This window comes from Lepus europaeus, chromosome 11, assembly GCF_033115175.1.
Source record: "Lepus europaeus isolate LE1 chromosome 11, mLepTim1.pri, whole genome shotgun sequence".
In the NCBI taxonomy this organism is placed as follows: domain Eukaryota; kingdom Metazoa; phylum Chordata; class Mammalia; order Lagomorpha; family Leporidae; genus Lepus; species Lepus europaeus.
Window position 1 is genome coordinate 49,576,051 of NC_084837.1, and position 26,380 is coordinate 49,602,430.

The 26,380-nt window shown below is 42.6% G+C and overlaps 1 protein-coding gene across 3 annotated transcripts in view; it reads left to right on the plus strand.

Moving 5' to 3' along the window:
• STXBP6 (syntaxin binding protein 6) overlaps window positions 1-26,380 on the plus strand; it is a 283,065-nt gene that overhangs the window by 98,580 nt on the left and 158,105 nt on the right. Inside the window, exon 1 of one of the 3 annotated variants that reach the window (XM_062205342.1) lies at window positions 6,411-6,447. The exons of the other annotated variants lie outside the window; for them this stretch is intronic. The gene's annotated coding sequence lies outside the window, so the exon portion shown is untranslated. Of the gene's footprint in view, window positions 1-6,410; window positions 6,448-26,380 lie in introns of those variants that run through there. 3 annotated transcript variants of the gene reach the window in all.

The following is a 26,380-nucleotide window of genomic DNA, read 5'->3' on the forward strand; positions in this document are numbered from 1 at the left end:
TGACTATAAAGTAAATTAAAAGCATGCTATCTCAGACATTTAAAGAGAAAGAGAGCGGGAGTAGGGGGAGGATGGGAAGTATCATTATATTCTTAGAATTTGTCTGTGAACCACATTAAATCTGTTCTCTTTATATTATTTAAAAAAAAGATTCCGGGCATGGAAAAAAAATGTGGATTTGAATCCTGTTGTACTGCTGACTAGCAGTATAACCCAGAGAGGGTCACTGTGCCTTTCTGAGCAGTTTCCACTTGGTGTAAAGTGCTGGTTAAATAATAGCTATCTCGGAGGGCTGTCGTAAGGACTTTTAAAAATTGTATGAAAAGATAGACATATACCACTCTGCTTGGCCCCAGGATGTAGCAGATGATTAGTAAATGGTGGTTTTCTCATCGTCCTCATCTGACATGTGCCAGCATTCTCTGCTGGCATTGAGGATTAAAAGTCGTCAGTCGTCTGTCAGAGGCAGAGAAGGGTAGGAAGCAGCTGGAAATGGAGTGCACTCCTCAGACGGGAATCAGTGTGCCAGCAGGCTTTCTACTCCAAGGAGCATGACGCCCGTCAGGATCCTGATCCCAAGTTTTGTCACTGCGGTACTGGCCTGAGTGCTGCATCGGTCATAAACCATGGGAGTTTCCACTAAAAGCACGAATGAATGGTTTTGACTGTTGGGAAACATGCCGCGGGGCTGGGTGTGGTGAGAAGTCAGCTGCAGCTGTGCACGTAGCAGCTTATCCCTTCCTGGCCGCGATCGCAGACGTTGCCTAGCCTGTGTGCCCCCCGCTCCTCACCCAGACGATGGGGACGACCTGTACCTGTGGGTTTGGTGTGTAGAGTAAATGAGACCACCAGCAAAGAGCCCTGCCCATCACAGACCTCAGCAAACACTGCTTGGCCATGTGCTGCATAATGTGTGTGTGTGTGTGTGCGCACAGACTTATGCAAAATGGGAATCCTTCATCAGGGAACGTAGGATTTGTGAGAACATCCTGAGTGCTTCCAAAGGGGTTTGTTCAAGGGAAGGAAGCAGTGGGGCCACAACCTGACAGCTCAATGTGCTGCACCCTGGCTTCAGCTGAGGGCTGGACCCTGTGAAGAGCCAAGGCCATTGCTCTTGAAGTCATGGTTGATCTATGTGTCATGAAAACAAAACAAGGGACCGATGCTGTGGTATAGAAGGCTAAGCCTTTGCCTACAGTACCGGCATCCCATATGAGCACCAGTTCTAGTCCCAGCTGCTCCACTTCCGATCCAGCTCTCTGCTGTGGCCTGGGAAAGCAGTAGAAGATGGCCCAAGTCCTTGGGCCCCTGCACCCACATGGGAGACCTGGAAGAAGTTCCTGGCTCCTGGCTTTGGATTGGCCCAGCCCTGGCTGTTGCAGCCATTTGGGGAGTGAACCAGGATGGAAGACCTCTCTCTGTAACTCTACCTCTCAGATAAATTAATCTTTAAAAAAAAAATAAAAGTGAAACATACAAATATCTGCCCCCATGTTTCAACGTGTGGTTTTTGTGTTTTCAGCTGATGTGCTGCCGAGACCTGTTTTCCTCCTCTTAAAACATCTTTGTTGGACGGGGAGCCTTAAGCTTCTGTAGGCAACTCACCCAAGTCTGTACACGGCTTAAGCCATGTGCCCCATCCCCAAACAGCTTGAATTCTCTGCAGTTTGATAACACGCTGTAAGGATATAAAAGAATGTCAGAAACCCAATTTCTGGTTTATTACTTTATTTCCCCCACATTCATTTTTATGCAGATAATGCCATTCCTGTGGATTTTCTTCTCCCATTGAGAGCTCTCAAAGCCAAGCCCTTCTTCTGAGGAATTATTCGGTAGCCTTTCAGCCAGGTCTCTGATTAGGCATCCACCCCTGCGTCCTGATGGGGAGGGGTGAAGCCCTCCGCAGTCAGTGTGCCAGCCTCTGACTTGATGCTGGGTTCCTTACCAAGGTCCTGTTCTTTTCTTTGTAACTCCAGTTTGTTCAAAGGTGTGGTGATTTCCCCCCACCTTTAATTCCATTGACCCACGTGATCAAATACCTACTAGGCAATGTTTTTTTCATGTTCAGTGAACCACATCATTCACCAGTTAAAAATTAAACTCTGTCTGGGCCGGCGCTGTGGTGTAGTAGGCTAAGCCTCCATCTGCAGTGCAGGCATCCCATATGGGCACCAGTACATGTCCTGGCTGCTCCTCTTCTGATCCAGCTCTATACTTATGGCCTGGGAAAGCAGTGGAAGATGGCTGAACTGCTTGGAACCCTGTACCAACATGGGAGACCCAGAAGAAGCTCCTGGCTCCTGGCTTTGGATTGGCCCAGTTTCAGTCGTTGTGGCCATTTAGGGAGTGAACCAGCAAATGGAAGACTTTCTCCCTCTCCCCCTCTCCCCCTCTCCGCCTCTCCCCCTCTCCCCCTCTCCCCCTCTTCCCCTCTTCCCCTCTTCCCCTCCCTCTCCCTCTCTCTTTCCCTCTCTCTGTCTGTAACTCTACCTCTCAAATAAATAATAAGTAAAATCTTTAAAAAAAATTAAACTCTCCTTTGTGCTTTTGAGTATGGGTTAGGGATCAGTAGCCAGCAGCTGCGCGGTACATTGGGGAAAAGTCAGCCAGGACTTCCAAGGCAAACTGGGTTTAAATCCAACACGGACACCAGCTGTGTGATCTTGAGGAAGTTACTTCCCCCTCGCTTTGTCTTGGTGTGCGTGGCTTGACAGCTGATTGTTTGGGGTGGTTTGTAGAGGTGAGAGTTAATGTATGAAAAGCACCTGGCTGATTTCCCAGCATACAGTAGACGCTGTTGAAAGGAAGCTGCTGCCCCCACATTGTCTCTCCTGGTTCTCTCTACACCCGTTCCAGTATCCTGGCACTAGTCAGTGTAGAGTCTTGCTGAAGGCAACAGGGCCACATCCCCAAACCATCTGTTGGCTGAGAACCTCTGCACCCGAGGAGTATCCTATCTTCCTCACCACAGCCACCAGCTGCCATCGGCTCCCATGGGGGGCTGTGACTATGGCCTCACTTTGCCACTTGGGTTTGAATGCCCCTAAATGCTGCTGGCTTCTAACACAGGTCCCACCAGTTCACCCTGTATGCAAGCCTAGAGCAACAAGGGCCAGGACACTTACATTCCAAGCTAGTTCTCCTTACAAGCAAGGGAGACAGCCAGGACCCTAGGGACCAAATCAAAAAAAAGTGAGATGCCTTAAGCATTTCCCTTCCACCAGCATAGGAGGGAAAAGAAGCTCCAGCAGGTGGTGGTGGAAGAGTTAGGATGGGTGACTTGAAGATGCTTTCACCTTAGACATGGCGCTTACAGTCTAGTGTGACCGCAGCTCCCCAGAGGTTGATGGCTTTACTGTTTCTCTAACAGGAAACCCGCAAGCCCTTGGGCTGTTGGAAGGAGGTGACACAGTTAGCATCCTCCCTAGGTAATTCTCCCTTCCTGCCACATTCCACATAATTTTCAGAAAACAATAGCTCAGAAACAAAGATCTTTCAGGGACCAGGATTGTGGCACAGTGGATTAAGCCACCACTTGGCAATGCCAGCCTCCTACCGCTTAGCAATGCCAGCCTCCCACATCAGAGTGTCAGTTCAAGTCCCAGCTGCCGCAGTCCCAATCCAGCTCCCTGCACCTGGGAAAAGCAGCAGCAGATGGCCCAAGTACTTGGGCTCCTGCTAGCCACCTGGGAGACCCAGATGGCATTCCTGGCTCCTGGTTTTGACCTGGCCCAGCCCCAGCCACTTGGGGGAGTGAATCAGCAGATGGAAGATCTCTCTCTGTCTCTCCTTCTCTCCATGTGTGTGTTTCCCCCCCTCTCTCTCATTCTGCCTTTCAAATAAGTACATCTTTTTTTAAACAAGATCTTTCAGATGGGAGCAACAATAAAGATAGCTAACATTAATTGAACACGTATGTGTCGTTTACTGAACAAAGCAGCTTTCATGTGTGACTTCACTTAATCCTTTACCAACCCTCCCCGAGACCCGTGGATGCTTGTCACTCCTTTCTTCAGATGAGAAGACCAAAAACGCTCAGGAACTGGTCCAGTGGCAGGGCCAGTAACGTTTGCAGTAAGGATGGAAACCAGTTCCTTCTGTTTCTTGAGCTTTAGCCCTTAGCCTCCATAGGACAAAGGTGCTGCCTGAAGCCACTTCTTTCTGTGCCAAGCTCGCATCCCCTCGTCTGGGACTGCTTTCTGTCAGCAGAAGCTGAGGGGGAAGTTTGTTGCCTGTCTGCTTTCGCATCACAGTAACACCGCCTTGCAGCAAACCCACCCTACAGGGAAAGATGACGTATCCTCCCTGGTTCTAAGTGGCAGTGGGTCCAGACACCACTGGCCTTCCCCGGCCAGCCCGTCCACATTCCCGGTCCCTGTCTGTGGGCACATCAAGTTCAGCTCACACACAGATCGCCATGCTGCTCTGCCTTCCGGTCCCTGTGTTTTACTCAGCGAAAAGGCCCTGATGAGCCGTGCAGACACAGCGGAGGCTCCTTCCTAGAGATGGTGGAGTGTCTACGTAACACAGAACGACGAGCAGCACAGCCTCTGCTCCCTCAGCCCTGGCTGTGCCACCTCAAGGCACTGATCTAGAGAGAGCCTTTCTTTAAAATTCACAGCGGCGGGCTCTGCTCAGCTGAGTCCCCTCTTCCCCTCCCCTTGGTAGTCCATCTCTCCCCACCACGGAGAGTCATGCACAGCTTCTTACTGCTTCCCTTCACCTTGTTCACCCAGCTCCAGCTTTACACTGGGCAGAATAGAATCCAAGCAATTGTAACTCCTTAGGAAGCAGTTAGGGTTTGAAATACATGCATTATCCTCCCGGCCTTGTTTCCTTAGTTCAGAGCTGTGAGCATCATTTTAGGCCTGGGATTGGAAGCCCCTCACACATACCAGAGATGATGAGTGCGTCTGTTTTCTTTGGAAAGGGGCTGGTTGCTTTTATCTCCAAGAGCCAGGGCCAGATCTTTGTCTTTCTGTCTTCTCATTCTTTGGCTGCCCTCGCAGCCGTCTCCATTCTCATCACCTCCATCTCATCACCTCCACACCTCCCAAGAACTGCAAGAATATTCTCTATGTGCCCCATAGTTTCCTGTCCTGGAGGTGATGCTGGCCTCTGCTATCATCAGCAATTCTAAACTTGATGCCACCATTTAGCCTGAGTTGGTTTTATTTTTTTTTATTCATTCAATAAATATTTATTAGACTCTTACTGTGGACAAAAGTAAACATGATTGACTATTTTTGTGGCATTTAGAGGAGGAGAGACATGGAAGTTCATCAGCTGTGAAGTCCTGAGTTGATTTGTATGAAGGAAAACATATAGCAGAGGACCTTGATGTCTTCAGTGTGAAGCGATTGACAAATGGAGTTGTGAGGGTTGAAAAAAGTCTCCTAGGAGCCAGCATTGTGACGCAGCTGATTAAGCAGCCACCTTCAGTACTGGGCCCTGGTTTGAGTCTCAGCTGCTCCACTTCCAATCCAGCTCTCTGCTAACATGCCTAGGAAAGCAGTGGAAGATGGCCCAAATCCTTGGACCCCTGCGACCCATGTGGGAGGCCCAGATAAAGCTCCTGGCTTCAGCCTGGCCCAATCCTGTCCATTACAGCCATTTGGGGAGTGAACCAGCAGATAGAGGATCTCTCTGCCTCTTCCTCTCTCTGTAACTCTGCTTTTCAAATAAGTAAATAAATGTTAAAAAAAAAATTTCCTAGAGTGGCTGGGAAAGAAGTGAGGGGAGAAGTAGGAGAGCATCCTACTTCTGATCCTACACTGATGAGCCACGTAGACACAGCAGAGGGCTCAGGTGCAAGAGCCGACTCTCACTGGCAGAAGGGAGGTAGCAACCTTGAGGGACACAAAGCAGGTGTCTCCAGGGACAGTGTGCAGAGGGAGAGTGGTCAACATTATGGGGAGGGAGCTGATAATGGCCCCCCAGAAGGTGTTCATGTCCTCATCCCAAGAGCCTGTGAACTTTACCTTATTTGAAAAAAAGGATTTTATAAATGTGATTAATTTCAGGATTTTCATATAGGGCAGTTACCCTGGTGTATCATCCTGGTGAGCCTTAAAATCACACACACACACACAGATTAAGGTGATGTGAGGACAGAGGGAGACTGGGTTGGTGCAGCCATGAGTCTGGGAATGTTGGCAGCTGTTAGAAGCCAGAAAGGGCAAGAACAAATTCTCCCCGGGAACATGCAAACGGAGTGTGCTTGCTGTCATCTTCAGTGTGGACTTTGGGCATCCAGAATGGTGAGATGATACGCTTAGGTTGCAAGCTACCCGATTTGTGATGATTTGTTGTAGCAGCCACATACTTCTCTGTAAGATTCCATGGTATCAACATTTAGGAATTTGGGCATTTAGGCAAGGCACATTCCTTTAGATACCAGGCATGCTGCAAGAAGTACAGAAGACACTGTTCTACCCTCAGGAACAGGTCTGTATTGAGCGTTTGCATTTGCTCACAAATATATGAAAAAATGGCATAGATTTTGGGGTATCTCCTTGCTCTTAGAAGCTTTCAGTGTGATTCTTCCTCTGGACTGGAATACCCTTTGGTTCCATATTTTCCTGTGAGTTTAGCAAAATTTAGTTCTGTGTATTTAGCAAAAATTTGTTTATAGCATTGAACAAATCAAGAAAATTCACCTTTGTCCTCTGCTTAGGTGAGGTGAGGTGAGGTGCATATCTGACTCCTAGTGTTTTATTTCTTTTTGAACAGCAGTAGTTTACAATCTCTCAACTCAGAATTTTTGTTCTGATAAGAGAGTTTTAATTATGGGATTGAGTTTAAATTTTCTTAATTCAGAACATTAAATGCTGCTTGTAGAACTACCTTAGGAATTTAGTTTTATCTAGAAAAACTCAAAAAGAAAAATAGGACACTCTTCATGTTTGTTTTGACCTGGGCAAAAATATTAACTGTGAACTGTGAGGTTTAGGGGGAAAGTCTATGTATGCTAGGTAATTATAATACATGATAACTATGTTCATGCTGACATATTAATATTTATATACATTTATGTCAGTAGGCCACTTCAAACTCTCCAAGTTTGTATAAACTTGCTATTTGTATTCATGGTATTTTCTAAGTAATTATTATTTTTTAACCTTTTTATTAAAAGTTGCAGTATGCAGCAGTAGAGAGAATAGTATAACAAACCTTCATGTACCCATCAACTAGTTTGTACAGTTAATGTTACTGGCCAGTCATACAGCATTTATTTTCTGTTTCCCTTAACTGGAATATTTTTATGTAAATCATATAACTGCATTCTTTAATATGCACATATCTAAGAGAAAAATGTTTTTTAGCTGAACTAGTTGGTTTTATTACCTTTTTTTTTTGAAAAAAAGAGATTAATTTATTTGAAAGTCAGGGTTACAGAGAGATATCTTCCACCCACTGGTTTACTCCCCAAATGGCCACAACAGCCAGGGCTGGGCCAGGCTGAAGCCAGGAGCCAGGAACTTCATCTGTATATTCCACGTGAATGACAGGGGCCCAAATACTTGGACTGTCTCCCGCTGCCTTTCCCAGGCCACTGGCAGGGAGCTGGATCAGAAGAGGAGCAGCTGAGACATGAACCGGCACCCGTACAGAACGCTGACACCACAGGCAGCAATTTTATTTGCTATGCCACAACACCGGCCCTGAGTTTATTACTTATTAAGGATGCAGAGAATGTATTCCATGGGAAACTATTGGGCAGAGGTTTCCAAATCTGATTTTTCTTTCACTACATCTTGCTGACGTGACACTTAAAAGCATGTACTTCTGATGCACCATGGTTTTTAAGGAGCTCATCAAACTCCAGCCTGAACCACAAGAGATTTTTTTAAAGCACAGTCAAAACACTAATATCACAAAAGCAAATTCCGTAATGTTCAGCTTTTCCAATTATCCTTGTATATTTATATCTCATATGCAAATTCGAAGAAAGTATCTTTTTTTTCAGAGAGTATACATTTTATTTCAAAAGAGTGAAATATGGAACAGCAGAAAGATTTAAATAGTGAAAATATAGCAAAGAAGTTTATGATCTGTTCAGCTTGGTACAGAAAGAAATAGAAAAATATAATAATTTACTTTGACATTTGTCTATCAGATTATGACAAATTTTTTGAAGTTAAGAAAGAGCAAAATTCGCATTGTAAAGCAATGGGATGAAGTAGAGTTACTTGGTCTTCCAGGCAGTATAAGAGAATGTATTTTTTGAGTAAATATCCTCTTAAAATAGATGTCTAGAAAAATCCGCATGTACTGGAAGATTAAGAAACACATGGCAATGACTCCTAGAGGGTAACTTATCTTGATCCCTCACACCATGGCTTAGATTTATCTGCTTTTGGACGTTATATGTGCAATCCTAGAGAATGTACTTCTTAGAGCTTGACTTCTTCCTTTCTGTGTTATTTGTGAGATTCATTCACTTGTGTTGTTGCGTGGAACTGTAGTTTGTCATTCTGCTTGTTGACTAGAAGTCTTGTAAATATATACTATTAGATCTCATACTATTGTTGACTGACATTCAGACTTCTTCCATTGTTTGCTTATTACATATGGTACTGCTGTAAACATTCTGGTGTGTATCTCTTCGAGTATATACTTATGTATTTCTTAGGGAAGTACCATTAATAGAATTGCCATATTGAAGAGCATGACTTCTTCAGCTTCGATGTATGGTGCTCAACAGCTTCCCAGAGGGTGGTACCAACTCTCACCAGCAGTATGCCAATTGATGAACACATGTGGTCATTTTTTTTTTAAGTCATTTAGTGAGCAAGGAGGGTTACTGGATGAATGTTTGCAGTTGGAAATCTGACAGGTATAGGAAAGCCAGTTACTGTTTTTATAAATGAGAAATTTTAGGAAAATAGATTTTGACAGATTGAAGGCAAATTTCTCTTTTATTGTGTATGCGGAAAATATTTCCAGACCTGGCATCATAGTGTAGCATATAAAGTCTCTGCCTGCAATGCTGGCGTCCCATGTGTGCACTGGTTCAACCCAGCTGTCCCACTTCTGATCCAGGTCCCTGCCAATGGCCTGGGAAAAGCAGCGTAAGATGGCCCCTGGTACCCATGCAGGAGACCTGGAAGAAGCTTCTGTGACCTGGCTTCAGCCTAGTCCAGCCCTGGCCATTGCGTTTCTTCCTCTCTCTATAACTTTGACTTTCAAGTAAATGAATGTGTGTGTGTGTGTGTAAGTATTTGTATGTATAAATTACTTACCGCTGTTTGTATCTTTTCACAGTGAGGAAAATGGAAAATGTTCTGTCACAGTTTCTTTGAGAAGAACTCTTAACAGCTGAGATAACTGTTGGGATTCTCTTTCTTTCTTTTCTTCTCATGGCCAGCTGATGCTTAGCTAAGGAGTCCACTTTCCATCTCTTTAGTTGACTGTGTGACTCTTCAGTGGAGTCCTCTTTAGTTGATGCATTTCTCTGAAACTGAAGATAAAGAAGAGATAATCACTACTCAGTTTAGAGAGAAAGATTGCCTTCTGGCCCATGCATTTTACACTTTTAGTGTTTGAAAATAAAAGATGTTAGATGTTAAAACAGTGGCCTTGTGTGATGAGGCAGCCAGCTATAACCAGCTTTCATCTGTAAGAATCTATATTTGCTCTAGTGATGCTTATTTTCTGTTTGTCTCTGATGAATTTAGTCCCAATTCAGTTGGACTCATGTGGCTCCCCCGATAGTTCTCCCCTCACCTGTCCAGCAACATTGTGTGTCCTCTTGTCCTCCATTAATTTTATGACTGAGGATGTGTAATATCAAGACATGCATCAAGTTATTTGAAAGAAATTAGGGTGGATTTTTAGATGTCTACTATCCTATTCTCCACCTTATGCTGTGAAATGGGTTTCTGTAACATGGGAAATGTCCATCTCCTTGAGTACTTAAAATCCTGTGATGTTTTTTGAAGAGATTAACAAGCAATCACACTGAGATAACTAGCTGTTTCTTGTTATGGGTAACAGAATCAATTACATCTTTTATTATACTCAGAGAAAAGATAGTCTCTTTTCCTCTGTCACCTGATACTGATTTTTGATATATCTTGTTAATTTCTGATTAATCTAGGAGTGTAACGAAAGAGAAGAACTGGTAAGGTAAGAATTATCAAAGATGTTGTCTCGTGTGCTCATGGTTAGAAGACAGTTCTCTTGTTGGACTTGGTTTTTCCATTTCAACAGAATTCCCTAAGCTCAGAAAGTCAACCTTGTGAGAATAATGTCAGGTTTCCTCTCTTTGGGCCAGTAACAGCATCTGTTACTGAACGTGAGACACGTCCTTATCACAGGGCTTCTGAGGGCGGCCCTATCCCTGAGCCCCTGGCATTTACCAGGGATTCTTTGTGCAAAGCATCAGAGCCCTGGCCTTTGAGAGATAGGTGAGAAGCTTCATTAAAGAGTGTAAAGTTAAGGCTTTTCATAATAAATCCAGATTCCCCTTGGAGATTCTTTGGGTTCAAGTGCTAGGCAGTGCCAGAGCCTGGGAATCTTATCAAAACCTCAGCTTTTTTAACTGCCACCACTATGGGTTTGAAATGGATTTTCATTGATTTTAGGGCTATTTCAACATGTGGATTTTGTTTAAGCATTTTTGCTTTCTCCAGAGGAAATTGGAATTTGGTGCACTCCCATTCTCATGGATGTAATATTTTGAGCATTTAGTGTAATCCCAGTGCAATGGATATTGCATATGGAGGCTGTTTGTGTGTTAACTTAATGTTTGTTTTCAGATTGGAAACTGTTCTGACCTAAGAAGCCGTTAGTCACTACTTCAGGTCTGAGAAATCTTGAAGGCAGAAATCAATCTGTGTGGAAATGCTAGTTTATGTAGCAGGCTTGTTCTTCTGAGCGTATCCTTGTAAATAATACACACATCTTGAGAAGCGGCGTGTGGGGAGCAGGTGTCCCCTTTCAGGAAGACTGGAAGTGGTGATGTCATCCTAACTGGGAGATGTGTGAATTCGAGCTTTTTTTGGTCATTCATCTTTACATTTTTTATCCAATCACTGCCTGTTTACGATTAAGTTTGAACAGTCAGAGCCTCCCTGCCCCCATGTGTAAAGAATGCTCAGTGGCTAAGAATGGAAGTTTTGTTTGGAGAAGCATCTCTGTTTTGTGTGACTGATACATGAATGATATTCTTCCTCCCATTCCTGACTTCTTCCCACTGCAGTTGGCAATGACTCTTCTTGTCGGTGATTGGTCTTCGTGTCATTCTTGGGACTGCGTATGCTGTGCCTCCTGGCACTCTGTTGAAATTGTTCTGGATTTTCTCATTTACTTCTCCATTCTGTTTCTGTCACCACATTGTGCTCGTCAGTCCCTGTTTTCTTCAAAAAGCCATCTGTGTTCCCTTCTGTGAGCTGTTCCCCTCGTGGCTGTCAGTCATCTCTGAGCGTGAGCCACAGTTTCTTTTTCAAACCAGTTTGGTCCCGGAGAACCAGAAAGCTGTGAATTTTTTTGGCTTTCCGTTCACATACAGAGCTCTATACTTGTATAGCATTACATTTCTCCTCTCCTTTCTGTTTCAGAAATGCTGTCTTGCCTTGTTAATTGAGATCAAATTATTTGGGGGAGACTTTTACCAATAGACAGACTACTTTGAATTTGCTAGTTAAGTGAATACTTGACCCTGAAGGTAGCCTGCTTCAATTTCTGTCTTTTTTTTTTCTTGGGTTGTCTCTTCTGAGCAGTTTCTCAGTTACTCGTATTATGTAGCTTTTCATCTTAAACTATGAAGCTCTAGTCTCCTGAATTAACTGCCGTGAGTCTTAGTCCTACTTGTCTTGGTCTTTCTTCTTTCAAAGACCAGTCTCTTTATGTCAGCTGTATAATCCATTCCCTTTACTTTCCCAGGGACTTTCTCTTCTGATAATCTCATCTCTAGCCTGATCTGTGAAACTGTTCCCACAAGCATCCTGATCATACTTTTGTGTCTCTCATTTAAAAAATAATTTGTTCTGGGGCTGACATTGTGCCATAGCGGGTTAAGCCACTGTCTGCAGTGCTGGCTTCCCATATGGGCTTTGGATAGAGTCTCAGCTGCTCTGCTTCTAATCCAGCTCCCTGCTAATGGCCTGGGGAAGCAGCAAAAGATGGTGCAAGGCCTTGGGGCCCTGCACCCACATGGGAAACCCCAAAAAGCTCCTGGCTTTGGCCTGGCTCAGCACCAGCCATTTCATCCATTTGGGGAGTGAACCAGTAAGTGAAGATCTCTCTCTCTCTCTCTCTCTCTCTCTCACTCTCACACTCTCACTCTCAAATAAATAAATACATCTTTAAAGCAAAAATCTGTTCAGGACTCCAGTCCCCCTGTCAAACAGTATTGTTAGGCTGTCTCCTGGAGGGATGTCTGCTTTTGCATTGGGCGCTTGTTAATTCCTTCTTCACCCTTTAGCCCATTTGAGTCTGACTGAAATCCTGCCTTCTTGGCTCTATTCCAGACATGGTTATGGGGAGCCCCTGTACTACCTAATAAGATAGTTGTTTTTCTCATTTTCTTTCACCTGATGAGAATTCAACACAGTGAACCATCTGTCTGCCTTAAAATTGTTTCTCTCTTGCATCAGACATACCATACATATCATAGTCTCTCTCTTGGTTACCATTCCACTCCATCACTTGCTTTGATTTTTTTTCTCTGTTGTAGATCTCCTATACCTTAATTTTTAAATTTGGAGACTCTTAGGACTTTCATGGACTCTCTTCTTTCCCACTTTCTCTCTTTTCTTGCACTCTAAGTATTGTTATGAGTAAGTGCTCTAGGCTATTATCTGTAGTACTGTTGTACTTACATTGTAGTTATGATAATAAAATAAGCTCATTTAAACTATCCAAAATACACAAAATAGCTCGTAATTTGCATTACTTATGTATACTTATATTGTTAAGTATTTTCTCATCTTTGTTTTTCTATAAATTTATATAAATACTATACTCAAATTTTTGTTGAAGGAAAAGAAAGTTAACTTTATCTTTCTTTGGTTTCAGATATTCAGCATCTTGGTTTTCCATTAGATGTCATGTGTCACACACTCTTAGAAGGTACATGCCTCAGTCCACCAGATATTAGAGTAAACATTTTAAGATCTTTTTCTTTGCTCTATCTACGTCATTGTTCTGCTCTCTTGACATTAACTATTTTGATTATTTTTAGACTCAATAGGTCTCTGAAAGTTATCTAGTTACTAATTCTAGATAAAAATGTTTAGATCATGTTTCTACTTAAGCTGCTTTGGTGAGGGATTCAGTGAATTCATATGTATTTATTTTAAGATTTTTTAATTTATTTGAAAAGCGGAGTTACACAGAGAAAGATCATCCATCCCCAAATGGTCACAGTAGCTAGGGCTGGAGAAGGCCTAAGCCAGGAGTCTCAAACTCCATTTGGGTCTCCTGCATGGGTGACAGGGACCCCAGCAATGTGGGCTATCTTCCACTGTTTTCGCAAGTGAATTAACAGGAGCTGGATCAGAAGTGGTACAGCCAGGACATGAACTGACACTCATATGTGATGCCAGCACTACAGGCAGCAGCTTAAGCTGCTGCACCACAATGCTGGCTCCAGTATGTATTATTTTTTAAAATATTTTATTGAAATACAGTATACATACAAAGAAATGCACATAAGTGTACAGATAAATGACTTTTAATCTGATCACAGTCATAACCAACACTAAAACAAGAACAAAATAAGAACTAGTAACTCAGAGTACTCATTATTCCCCCTAATTTTTTATTTTAATGTGTGAAATAAAAGTATATTGTCATTTACATGGTGTGATTCAGTGAAGTGATATTTATAACTATTTACCAATGATATGAAATCCGCATAATCATTATACTCTATATGTTAACTACCACAAATAAGAGACAACAAGTGATATTTGTCTTTTGGTGTCTAGCTTATTTAATTTAGCATAATTATCTCTATTTGCATCTATTTTGTGCAAATGTGAATATTTCATTCTTTTTATGGCTGAGTAATATTCCATCATGTACATATACTCTATTTTATTTATCCTGGCATCAGTTGGTAGACATCTGGTTTATTCCATATCTTTTTTTTTTTTTTACACTGCAAAAAGGTCATCTATTTACATGAGTGATTTAAAGACATTATGGTTTTCTTTACAAACAGATGTAGGAACAGGAATTGTCCACTTTTAAAAACTCTACATTTCAACCCTCCACTATTAGAATCCACTGAATTGCGGTGTATCAAAGGCTATTTTCTGTTTCTTCCCGTTTGATGCTCCAAATGAATTTCTAGCATTTCTCCATCATCTATGGCATATTCCATATCTTAAGTATTGTGAACTGAGCTGCTATAAATACAGGAGTTTGGGTAACTCTTTCATAATGCTGATTTCATTTATGTTGGATATATTCCCAGAAGTGGGATGCTTTATCAAATCTCTTTCTAGTTTTCTGAGGAATCTCCATGCTGTCTTCCATAATAATTGTACTGGTTTCTACCAATAGTATAGTAGAGTATCTTTTTCTCCATATCCTTGCTAGCATCTGTTATTTTTTTATTTTAGTATGGTAGCCATTCTAACTGGGGTGAGGTGAAACCTCGATGTGGTTTTTATTTGCATTTCCCTGATGGCTAGTGGTCCTGAGCATTTGTTCCTGTATCTGTTGGCCATCTGCATTTCATCTAGTATGTACTGTTATTACTTGCATACGTAAAGCACTTAGAACAATGTTGGATAAATGTCAACGATTACTGTTGTTCATAAAGTTCTAATTATTCCATAAGAAATTTCCTCAAGGAAGGGCATGTTCATCTGTTTGCAGGCATAGAGGCAATGATGATCCCACTTGCCTTTTCAATAGGGTAGGGTTTCCAAGCGTGGTCCAATGGCTTTCCAGTTCACAACCATGTAAGGTCCTTGGAAGATGCAGAGTCCAGGGGTCCACTGTATCAGAGTTGCCAAACCACACTCTGTAGCAGTGGAGTCAGGAATCTGCTTTTTAAAACTAATTTTCCTATTTCATTCTTATATGTGCTTAAATTGGAGAATTGTTTAGGCCTTTAATAAGTTCTGAGCCCATAGAGGCAAAATAGCTTTTAAAACATCATGCATAGAGTGGTTACCTAATCTGTGACTTGTTCAATTGTAGATTTGGGTGGTTTTTTTAGGGATTTATTTATTTATTTGAAAGGCAGAGTTACAGAAAGAGAGAGAGAGAGAGAGGTCTTCCTTCTGCTGGTGAGAGAGAGAGAGAGAGAGAGAGAGAGAGAGAGAGGTCTTCCTTCTGCTGGTTCGCTTCCCAAATAGCCACAATGGCTGGGACTGGAACAATCTGAAGCCAGGAGCCGGGTGCTTCTTTTGGATCTTGTACATAGGTCTCAGGGGCCCAAGCACTTGGGCCATCCTCTGCTGCTTTCCAAGGCCCATTAGCAGGGAACTGGGTTGGAAGTGGAGCAGCCAGGACTTGAACAGGTGCACATACAGGATGCTGGCACCCTAGGCAGTGGTTTTACCTGCCATGCCACAGCGTTAGCCCTGAATTATAGATCTTAAAAGCATTGGGTCTGTTGCCCCTATTGCTAGTGGGAAACGGAAGTCTGGTCAGAAGAATCTTTCTCTGAGATCATATTGTTTGCTAGTGGCACAGTCAGGGCTAAGATTCAAATCCCCTGTCTCTGGTTTTGTTCTCTTTCCACACTCTGAACAACCACCTCATGCCCTAAAATGACCCAACGCTTTTCCAATATGCCTTCCATAAAGCAGGAGAGTGGACTGACCTAATGCAAACATATTGTGACTGTGGTGAAAGGAAGTAAGAGTGACCAAGAGAAAAAGAAAAGAAAGATACCCTAAGAAAATGGGTGAGAAGAGAAGCATAGGTTTTGATAATTGAAGGGTTTGGGAAAGTATGAACGGAGGTTACAAGGAAGACATTTGGCACAGTGGTTAAGATACTTCTTGGGGTACCCAGATTGGAGCCCTAGCTCTGCTTCCATTCCAGCTTCCTGCTAGGGCACACCCTGGGAGGCAGTAGGTGCTGGCTCAAGTGTTCGAGTTCCTACCACCCTTGTGCAAGACGTGGATTGAGTTCCTTCCCTTTAGCGTCAGCCTGATTGTGTGGGCATTTGGGGTGTGCACCAGTAGATGGAAGATCTTTCTATGTCTCTCTTTCTCTCCCTCTGTCTTTCTACCTAAGAAAGTGGTCTTTCTACCTAAGAAGGACAGAGGGAGAGAGAGAAAGAATTTTCTAAAAAAGGAATGAGGTTACATATGAAAATGGAAAGGAGAGCAAAGATAAGAAAAACTAGGATAGGATTGTAATAAGTAGCTGTTTAAGAGAGCAGTGTTACAGGTACATGTTTCAGCTCCATGTTGCAGGTGCTCATGACCAAGTGTAGTGATGAGAACTTCAGATTGAAGCCCTTGGTTTAAAACTCCTTAACAACTTAGCTAGGAAAATCCAGAGTATTGGACAAGGTCCCAATGTCCCTTCTGGTTCCAGCATCTCCAGCTTCGATGTGAACATGACAAAGACCCTGTGCGCTGCTGTCCTTTCAAAGCCCTTTCTTTGTTTTCACTAGGGAACATTGTGGCCTTCAAAGGTAACCCTCTCCCATATTTCCCTGTGCACCCAAGCAAACGCTGGCTGTGACGGCTGATGGCATGGGGGCTATGAGACCGTGATCCGTGATGCAGTTAAAAATAAACTCCAATTAGAACTTTTTTCCTTGGAGGTTGTAAAGCAAGAATAACAGCTGTGTTTATCTACCTCTGCCTGAGATCTGAGCCTGCCCTGCTCTGATTGGAGGTGCTTTGGCTGTCTGCTGGTAAGTGTGCCCAGGCTGAAGGAAGTGATGAGAGCAAGAGCTTCCTGCAAGTTTTCCTGTCACTCATCTTTGAATATGGAAAAATACACTGTCAGCCTGCTCTCAGTTTTTGGCACCGACAGCTTTTGGTTGATGCACGGTCTGAGCCCTCTTCCTGTGGAGGGAGCTACATTTTGACCAACTAAACAGAGATGGAGAATGGCAAAGACCAATAAAAGAGAAAAAAGTTCCTAATTTCTGTTTTAAATTTGTTTGGGAGGGAAAATAAAACATGGAATTTCAATGGCTGTATCAAAAGGTAACTTCTGAATCACCAAATAACTCTTTTTCAATAAGAAAATGTGTATTCATTCCAGTTCTTTGGTACTCCAGAGTCAAAGCTGGCACTCCTACCATTCAGAATTTTTAATGATTTATTCAAAGGTCAAGATATAGACGTTATTATAACCATTGAAACCAATTTGTATTCCTTTCTAAATGTTATAATCCAATTACATAGCAGTGAATTTTACTAAATGCATTCAATTCAGTACTGAAGAAAAACTGATTTTTATTATGCATAGCAATTATGTTCTCAAATGCCCTTCTTTCCTGCAGAACTAACCCTGGCAGTTCTCATTCAGTTTACCTTTCAACGAAAACTTCAGAATTTAATTACTAAATGTCACAAGCAGCATAAAACTGGGAGATGGAAACATTTGATTCTGGTGGAGTGTTCGGAGTGAATGATTTATTAGTTAGGATTCTGTTCAGCTGCATCTAACAAAAAATCGGGGTAAGCGGTAGCTTGGACCAATCATGAGCACGTTTTTTCCCATGAGGAATCTGGAGTGGATTCTGCTGGTCCTCTGCCTTACAGCTCCTTTTACTTCACTTGGCACAGATTACCTGGGCTTATTAGAGGAGTGTTCCACTTGCAGGGTTACGTTTGTCTTTTGGGAAAGAAACAGGAGGGAAGAGGCCAGAGGCCCAGGACCAAGCTGGCTTTCTGGAAGTTCTCCCGGAAACCCAGTGACTTCCCAGTGCGTTGTTCAGAACTCTGTCACGTGAGCCACCCTGGCTACCCCACCTCACCCAAATCGGGGTTCTGTTAAGTGCCCTGTTAGTGCCCAGATAGCAGGCACATATATTTTCTGAAAGAGATTCCACCTTAAGGAATTGACTGTAATGAAGTTAAGGTGTTTCTCTGACCTCCCTCCCACTTGTTTTGTCTTCCGAGCCTTGGCACTTCCTTCCCACCTTTATTGTACATATTGGGATTTTTCTGATAGCTAGCAATCAGTTTGGGAATAAACATGCACTTAGATTCTGGTTTGTGGAATTGAAAATAGGCCAACAGAGCATGAATCACCCATTGTCTTTTGTGAAAAATTGCCTGCCATTGGTAATTGACTTGCTCTTTTTCATGGTCTTCAAAACAGGACCTACCTCCAGTCAATGGTGGTTGTGTTCAATACAGTGCAGAATAAAAAAAAAAATCAAGCTGTCAATGGGCAAAGCGTGGAGACAAGATACCTGGCCATTTGATTCTGGCCATTTCATTATTCTTAGGAGAAACATGAGAGACAGCCATTCATGGATCATAATGACAGCTTTCTGGACAACATGCTGTCTCCCACCCAGTGTGGCCCCTGAAATTCTGTAAGGTAGTGGGAGTTGAATGTGGTAAACACCATCACAACCCCCTGCTTCTTGCCCTTACCCACTGATGGGAACCCGTCCAGATAGTCTGCCAAGCTCCCTGTCTTGCCACCTCCGGATGGAGTTGATGGCATTGTGCATCTGGTCATCCAGTCTGCTGAGTTACGGTTCTGATTACCCCCAGTAAAAATGAAGCTCAAGTAGAACCACTGGATTTGCTCTCATATTTACTGCTCACTGGTTGGTTCAAAAGTCAGTTCAAGCCCTATTAGAAAAGAATTGAATTTTTTTTGGTTCTCTTGTTTGCTCTCTTTCCCTTCATTTTCTTTTAGGGATTCAGTCAAACTCTGTCCTGCAGTTTCATTGAATTCTTGCTCGTTGTAGGCTGACTGTGTCCCCGATACCACATTTGCATTCTCTATTCTCAGCAGTTAACCTCTTCACAATCCTAAGCTTCTCAAACACAGAATGCATTGAAGTAAACACATCACCCAGAGAGACCTGCTCGAGAAGAAGTTGTGGCATTGCATATCGCTGTAGCCTGATGGCACGCAGCCGGCAGCTCCTGTGAAAGGACCTCACCTGCTATTCACAGACACTCGGAAGCTGGAGGAAGCATCATCTCCTGCTAGTCTCTGGGATGCACTCACACTTGAGTTACGCACATGCAATGGCATTCGCTCAAGTGGAGGAGGGAGCCACGGAAGAGGAGGAGGAAGGCAGAAAAGAACAGATGTTGGGGAGTAGTAGTGCCGCAGGCCAAGTGGAAGGCTGCCTGGAGGCAGGGCATTGAGGGCGACCAGGTTGCTGGGCTGCTGGGGTAGGTGTTCGTGGCCATGAACCTAGTGGAAATAGGATCTGCCTTCTCTTGGGTGTGAATCCTAAGTCCTCAGTATCTAGTTGCTGCACACTGTTCAACAAATCCCATCGGCCACTCATATCTAGCCTCTCCTCCTTACCCCCACACAGCCTTCATATCAGTGGCAGCCATGTTGATGGATAAAGTCCGATATTCCTCTTCCTTTAATTGTACTTTCTATTTCCTCACCCTGCAGAATTTGATTGGAACTTGCAACCTCACAACCTCACGTGCTGTCTCACTCGAATGCCTGCACGCAGCCCCCCCCATGTGAACTGATGCCTCTCTGTGTGCCCATCATGTCCTTGGGCATCCTCATCATGGCCCTTATTGCACTGCCCTGCCATTTATGTTTCTTTTCTTACTAGACAGCAAGACGTTGAGGTTAGTGACCATAAACACGGTATCTAGCGCGGTGTCTGGCATCGTGTGGTTGCTCTTTACCATGAGGTAAATTCATGGATAAAACCAAAAGAACATGGCTATGTTGTCAAATTTTAGAACTGAATTTTCGATTGCAATCGACATACCAGCCCTTCCTTGCCATCCCCCTGAATGACGGCTTGGTTTTCATGTGGGGTAGGGGATGAGGCAGGGTGCAATGCAGTAGGGGGAAGCTGCTGTGGCGCCAGAGAGGGGGAAGATTGGTTTTGGAAAGGTTTGCATCCAGGCCAGCAGGTCGCTGACATGCACCAGCCTAAAAATAGACCTGCGATTCTTACCCGTCTGCACTCAGCCTATTTACTGAAAGGTCACAGAAGAGGCTCCCGGCGTCAAGCCTGTGGAGAAGTGATGAAAACCTGTGGCTGATAGATGGAGGGAAAAGGGAAGATGAACATTCTCTTAGCCAGACAGTACGTGCACTTCAGGGGCTTCTCACCTGTGGAACCACCTCCTGACAGAATGCATTCAGTGCGAGTGTGCAGTTTGCACAGTCGTTATCCTGACTGCGATTTTTCCCCATCCCTTTCGCCAATGATACTCCCGACAAGGAGTATCTTACACGGAAGGGTGAAAGTTTTGAGACTTTTTTTTTTTCCACTTTGAATGAGTATTTTGCTGTAGGTGCTCATTGCTTAGATAGGTAGGTCACTCTCCTAAATTAGTCTTTAGGGTTTGTACCACTCTCTCAGTTTTATTTATTTTCTTATTTTTATTTTGTTTTTGACAGGCAGAGTTAGACAGTGAGAGAGAAAGGTCTTCCCTCCATTGGTTCACCCCCCAAATGGCCGCTACGACTGGCACGCTGCGCTGATCCGAAGCCAGGTGCCAGGTGCTTCTCCTGGTCTCCCATGCGGGTGCAGGGCCCAAGCACTTGGGCCATCCTCCACTGCACTCCCGGGCCACAGCAGAGAGCTGGACTGGAAGAGGAGCAACCGGGACAGAATCTGGCGCCCCAGCCAGGACTAGAACCTGGGGTGCAGGCGCCGCAGGTGGAGGATTAGCCTACTGAGCCGTGGCGCCAGCCTCTCAGTTTTATTAAAGAATGAAAGCGTCAGATTTATCAAAAAAAAAGAAGTGACAGTTGGGGTTCGAGAGCAGGAGGTCAGTGATGACTTCCCAGTAAGATACTGGACCAGCAGGCAACAGAGTTCCTTTTTGTAAAGCATGTGGACTGGGACTTCGTTCCCTGCATTCTATTAAGGTCTGAAACTGCGCTGTGCCCTGCAGCAGCCACTAGCTGTATGTGGCTATCGAGCACTTGCAATGAAAACTAATTCCAGGGCCGGCGCTGTGGCACAGCGGATTAAAGCCCTGGCCTGAAGCGCTGGCATCCTATATGGGCGCCAGTTCTAGTCCTGGCTGCTCCTCTTCCCATCCAGCTCTCTGCTATGGCCTGGGAAAGCAGTAGAAGATGGCCCAAGTCCTTGGGCCCCTGCACCCGCTTGAGAGACCTGGAAGAATCTCCTGGCTCCTGGCTTCAGATCGGTGCAGCTCTGGCCATTGCGGCTATCTGGGGAGTGAACCATTGGATAGAAGACCTCTCTCTCTCTCTCTCTCTCTCTGCCTCTCCTCTCTGTGTAACTCTGACTTTCAAATAAATAAATAAATCTTTAAAATATAAATAAATAAATAAAACTAATCCCAATTAAGTTGTACTCTTAAGTCTAAAATATAAACTAGACTTTGAAGATTTAGTATGAAAAAAGAATAAAAATAACTCAGTAATATCGTTTATTATATCTTGTATTAGTAAAATGTATGATTAATAATGTTTCTATCTAGCATTGAGAAAATGAATGTTGTCAACATTTTATTTCTGCCGGACAGCAGTGGTCTAGAACTTCTGAGAGTTGCATTGTCTTGCTACAATACACAAAAGTACGCATAGTTAGTAGAGATTCAATAATTAAACCTAACACAATAGCTTTGACTTGGAGATAATGGCCATTGCCATCAGTAAAACAGCAGAGAATATCTAGTTTTCACCTCTCAGATTAGACCAATAAAGCTATTACTTCAAGGAGCAAAGTAATACAGTACAGATAGACTCAGGGAAATGTTGCATAATCACATCTAATTGAGCCTTTTGCTGAAATCTTTTAATTTATCTATGTTGGAACCCATTGTCTTCCAGTCGCCTGGGTGAGCAGCTATGGTTAGCATCAACACTTCCCAAACTAGAATAGAAGTCAGGAAGATACTCAGACACCAAGAACTGCAGTTATTCCATGTGTCCATATGGTCTGTTGATGCACTGTCTCTGTTGCCTTGGCCACCAGAGCACCACAAAGGGTTGCAAATGTTATTTCGTGACTACAGGAAAAATCTTGTTATCCAGCTTGATCTAAACCAACTGTCCTCCCTAGACAAAGGCGCATAAATGCAATGTGTTTAATAAATTTTCATAGAATGACAATGCAATTCAAGTTTGTTTTCTGATATTCAATCCCTAGTACTGATTTTTTTTTTTTCTTTTTTCTGTTTCTGGGTTTTTGGCACTGTCTGGCTGCCTGAAGTTGAAGACTTAAGTAGAAATTTTCCCCTTGGGAATCAGCCCTCCCTGTTGTTACTCTACTCCCATGGATTTTTTGAGCATATTGAGCATACATGAAGTGCCTTCAATGAGAAATGACACTTTTCTGATAGGCATGTCCAGACAGTGGGAAGGAGACCAGATGTTTAGAATCATCATGAAAACTTCAAGGAGTGAGCCATTATGGAGACACTTTCTGTCCTGCCTCCAGGATGGCTAAGCCTGACATGCACCCATTAAAAGCAAATAAGCAATATTTAAAAATTTGAATGTCACTCGTAAGAATGCAGTCCAGTACTGGTATAACAAATTAACTTTGTGGCTTTTAAAAAAAACCTTTCTTTTATAATTGCAATTTGAAAGAATGGCTTCCTCTGGGCCTCAGAATCTGGAGAGGGATTTGGTGTAGATGCTGATTTTTGTAAGCCTCAGAGGTAGAGGAGCATTCAACAAATAGGTGCCTTGGTAGGATGCTATTATTTTTAGCGAGAACAAAATATGTAGCATAATTAAGCATTATAATTATAAAATCTTCAAAGAAGGGAGAAGGGGAATCCCATGAGAAACCAAGTTTTATCTTTGCGTGGCTGAGTTAGCTATCATGGAGATAGTAGGAGATAAGTCATTCTCAGTGAATGGACAACGCACAGCACCTGACGAAGCAGCTCCCCGGAGTATGATGAAGGAGCTGATGATATACCTGCTCTTGTATTAAGAAGTGGTGAGAGCACCATGGTCCCAGTCTATTCTGTTTTCAGTTCAAACAACGAAATACTAGGCTCTGATCTCCCCCTGTGTAGAGCTTTATATGATTTCTATTTGCTTGTACAATGTGTGCATCATAGATAAACAAGATGAATTGTTTCCTTCTCCACATAAAACTGAACAGGGTTCTAACGTATAATTTTGCACCAATTAGCATGTTGCTACACTTGCAGAGTGGCAAAGTATTCAGTGAATTTTGATTGGCAGTTCTAAAATGCCTTCCATCCATAAAGCTCAGAATACTAGGAGTAAAATGATGCCCCAAGTCTCTGAGAACCTGCGTGTACAATACTAGCTTTTTTTTTTTTTTTAATCTCAGCCAAATGACTGTGCATATGCACACACAATAAAATTTAATGTCAGAAATAATAATACTTAAATGTAGCACACAAGAAAATATTGTTCCTCTTTCTTTATTTCTGTGTATCCATATTTTTAAAACATTTATCTGCTGTGATCAAAAATGGAGATATAAATTACTACATTTATTGTATTTCCAAGATGCGAGTTTTTTTTCTTTACATTTTACCATCTATGATGTTCGGATACACCACAGAATCTGTGACATCTCTAGATTGCTATCAGCAGGTGCCATTCACAACAAAATTGTAGTTGCCTGTGCAGATTGGGCATAACTGCTCATATTGTTATCACTTTAGATAGGTCGAGTATATTTACCTATAAACTGCCTTCTAAGAGATTATCCTATTCAGTGTATAGTGAAAAACATGAGAACAGAGCAATGTGTTATATGCTAAGTCTACGTCCAAAAGAACGCTCTCATTAAGCATGAAAGTATGCTATAAAATAGCACTGTGTCATGGTTTAATTGATAGTCTCTTATTTAGTGTTACATAAGCAATAGTACATCTTAACGGTCAGCAATGACTTGGACTTGATGAAGTCCAGTGCATAAGAAGATCAGGACCTTTTCAAAGTGAATGAATTTTCCCCCCACCTTCTTTTTTTAACTTTATTTTCTTATTACTTTACATAAGGTATACACATTTCATGTATTTCATATGTACAGTCTCAGGAACATAGTGATACTTTAGCTCCCACCCTTCTTCCTCCTTCCCACCCTTCTTCCTCCTCCCTCTGACATTCCTTTTTTTTTTTTTTTTTTTTTTTTTTGGACAGGCAGAGTGGACAGTGAGAGAGAGAGAGACAGAGAGAAAGGTCTTCCTTTGCCATTGGTTCATCCTCCAATGGCTGCTGTGGCCGGCGCGCTGCGCTGATCCAAAGGCAGGAGCCAGGTGCTTCTCCTGGTCTCCCATGGGGTGCAGGGGCCAAGCACTTGGGCCATCCTCCACTGCACTCCCGGGCCATAGCAGACAGCTGGACTGGAAGAGGGGCAACTGGGACAGAATCCAGTGCCCCGACTGGGACTAGAACCCGGTGTGCCAGCGCCGCTAGGCAGAGGATTAGCCTGTTGAGCCACGGCGCCGGCCTGACATTCTTTCCATGGGTGCTTTTTCCAGCTTGTTGTCAACCCTGAGGGCTTCTATCTGAAGGTAACGTTTTTGACTCAACATCCAGTATATCCCCTTCATACCTAAGTAGCAATCCAGCCATGCTCTTGCCTGCAGTCACGTTGTGGAGTGAGGGAGGTGAATGCTGGTGCTGAAAAGACAAATGTTCTGCATCCAGGCAGAAGTCTGGGACTGTTGGAAACAGAGTAAGCCACTCTACTCCCAAATGACTGTAAGTTTTTACTCTGGCCTAGCACAGGGCTGTAGCCTTTGGCGCTCACCAGCTACAGGCACAAACACTAAGATAAGTTCAAAGACATCTGGTCCTAGCCAACCTAGAACTGCTTTTAAACCAATGGAAGAATCGGAGAGTGTGGTGTATTCTCATATTTCTCCTGTTTTGGATCCTTGGGCTGGTCTCTCCTGTGAATGTGCATATGAATGAGAGTTGCCAGATTATTTCTGTCTGGTCTACATATGGGTGTTAAGTTGTTGTGTGGTGTGCGTTCATCAGAAAAGGATTATAATTACCAAGAGCAATTATATTTCTGAGAAGAAAGACTTTCGGGATGGAGATATGTTGGCTAATCTTGTGCTTCAGGAAAAGACATCAAAGAAAGAGCAATCTAGGATATTTGTATTTTAGTTTATTATAATTCTGTAATTCCAGGGCAATTGTATATTCTTAAAATAGATGTTTTATACTCTTTGCTGACACATTTACTCTTATCACATTTTTAGAAAATACTGTTTTTTGTATGCAAAGCTGCCAACTCCATCTTAATATTTACACTTCCTGTTATAATTCCTTCACCACAATTATCTATGGTAAGAGATAGGGTCTTTTTCCTATTAAAATTCACATGATTCTTTCTTGTTTTGCCTTAGTTTGGCTTTTAATTTTTGCTGAGCTTTTTCACATGAACCATGCACTTAGATTTTTTTGCCCCTGGATTTTTCATCTGTTTCTCTGTTCTGATACTTCAGTTTATTCTCTATTTTCTATCTTTTCTACATCTTCTACCTTTTTCTCCATTGCCAAACGTTTGTGTCTTTTATAATTTGAAGCCTTTGTACAGAAATTCCATCAAGTTTCATCAGGATACCTTGTGGTAAAATGGTTTGTCATTGTGAGAAACTGAGTATGCCTGATGATCCTATGTTTGTGCTTTTTACATTTCATATTTACTAACTAATTTTACTCAAATTCTGCATTGGAATAGTAATAACTTTTGTAAACTGGGGATGTAGGTGCTGCAAATTTTTCCATGGAAAGATCAGTCTCCTAGAGAGGTTTTTTTGGTATTCCTTTTGTGTTACTCATGCCGTTGCTTCAAGAAAGCTAAAGAACACTATGAAATGTATCAACTTTATAAATAAAAAATAAGTTACATTTTCTTTGAGATCTCTTAAAGGAGTATCTCAGTATTTCTTAAGGTTCTGAAAAGCATCTTTTGTTCTTTATCAGGTTTCAGTATGCCTGCCTTAGGAATTTTGTTTTAGGGAATGACTTTATTGGCTTTATAAACAAATAATTATACTTCCTCCTACTTTTCTTCATTATATCTCTTGGATTTTATTAGCTGTTTTATTTTCCCTTTGTTGAGGACTATAATATTTACATTCTACTCTGCAAACATGCTTCCTTCAATTGTTTAGTCTTAGTTCTTTATGTTGATGAATTTAATGCTTATTCCAGGTCGTTTAACCATTGCCTCTCCATTTTAAAGTACTTCAGTCCTTATTTTTTAATTTTTATTTAAGATATACAAATTTCATGTATTTCATATATAAAAATTCAGGAATTTAGTGATACTTCCCACTCT